Below are 1,860 nucleotides of genomic sequence, written 5' to 3' on the forward strand. Positions count from 1 at the left end.
ATTGACCTTCTGTTGCAGATGACAATTGTTGCGGGCCTCCAGAGAGCCACCCATTTTTCAAGCACAGAGACAGATTCACTAAGCAAAACTTAACTCTAAGGGTGTAATTATATATATATAAAAAAAAACTGCGGGCAATGAGGAGAGAGACGGGTAGGAGGCAGAATGCAGCTGCCAGAGACATCATTGCGATGGGGAAGGAGAGGAAAAACATTAAGCAGAAGTGTAATGGTGGGGAAAGTGATGCAGACACACAGGGGAGATAAAGATGCAGGAACACAGGAGGATCTAATGGGGGTAGGGTGAAACAGAGGTACAAGAGGGGTAGGATTTTTAAAGGGAGTGGCGGGGCAGATGGAAAGGCGTGACTTAGGGTCGGTTCAAACATATCTGTGGCTCTGCTTTTTGGCCCAGATCAAAACCGGAGCCACGGATACCAATGTTTAAAATAGCAGCCATCTTCACAAACTTTAAACAACATATCCATAAACGGTCCTAATTTGCAGGTTTTTCACGGACCCCAGATACATGAAGGGGTAGTGAAAGGCTACATAAAAAACGGATCTCCCCCTACACAGAGAACTTTTGCACACAAAACAGAGGCAAAAACAGATTGCCTACTACCTGCTCCTCCCCTAAACATCATCTCTTATCGAATAGAAACACACATGAAGAAAGGACATACAGTATGTTTAAACGGACTGAAACCGTATGTTACAAAAGGACAACATTTTTAAAAACTGATCAGTTTTGAATCAGTTTTTAGAAAAACTGATCCATTTGAAACGGATCCGATCTGCAACTGGACAAGTGTGGACCGAGCCTTAAAGGACATCTGAACTGACCCCAAAACTGCTCAGAAATTTCAGTGTTTGCATTATGGTTTCGGGCTTCTGCCTATTGCACTGCTCTGGCCCCCATTTGTGGCTCCAGCTGCAAGTATTTGTACCCCATACTGGATACACTGATTTATTTAAATGAGCAGTTTGAGAATCAGTTCAGGTGTACTTTAAAATAAAAAGGTGAGTGGGGACTGTTAAAGCATACTTATTTGGATTATCTATAGGCACTTCAGACCCCTCCGGGCTCCTTCATGCATCTATCTAGCCTCCCCTCCATCTTTCCTCTGTATGCTCCATTTGGAACTCCAGGGCCAGGGCACATGCATTATCCATCTCTGCACCATCACTGTCACATTGCTGTGTTTAGCAAGTGTATCGCTTCTCGGCCTTTTGGCTAAGATCAAGTGTAGTATCTGTTCTTATCAGTCTCAGGGAGGCATGTTACTGGGACCCCTGGCCTGATCTACCCGGGGGAGGACGCCTTGTTCGAGCGACTGATGGGGAGGGGAACCTCAGATCCTCCAGTAAAGGTGTCTGTTCTTGGTCCATAATTCCCCAGAGGCTGACTGAATGGATCTACCATGATTGAGGCTGAAGGGCTGAGGGCTTTGCTTAGGCGTACTGTCCCTGGAAGTGGCGCTCCAGGAGTACCTGAAAAACCTGGGGCCTGGAAAACCCCATAGCAAAGTATGGTGCTAAGGTCTGTACTGCCCATATGCATAGCCGACTAATGCAGCCCCCCGTCCTTTTGGCTAGGGAGAGTGCAGAATCTTTATAACGCCAGTCCCCACCCCGGCTCCCTCTTGGGGGAGCCACCCAGACCATGTGGGTGTTCACATGGCCAAGCCCTGTGAGTAACCACAGGGCAGGTTGGGGTCCTCCAATCCTTCGAGTGTCGGAGGACCCAAAAGCCCCCTGCGCCAAAAGGAAAAGGGGGAGGTTCCCTTTGGGGGACACCGGAAAGGGCCCTGCTTCAGCGGGGCCTGGGGCTGCCCATGTACGTTTTTGTGGGGTGTTT

General features: G+C 48.2%; 1 pseudogene; it reads left to right on the forward strand.

Annotated features, from left to right (window-relative positions):
- Positions 1-1,216: 1,216 nt before the first annotated feature.
- Positions 1,217-1,326, forward strand: LOC137505801 (U2 spliceosomal RNA; annotated as a pseudogene).
- The last annotated feature ends 534 nt before the right edge of the window (positions 1,327-1,860 follow it).

Source organism: Hyperolius riggenbachi, chromosome 4, assembly GCF_040937935.1.
Source record: "Hyperolius riggenbachi isolate aHypRig1 chromosome 4, aHypRig1.pri, whole genome shotgun sequence".
NCBI lineage: Eukaryota > Metazoa > Chordata > Amphibia > Anura > Hyperoliidae > Hyperolius > Hyperolius riggenbachi.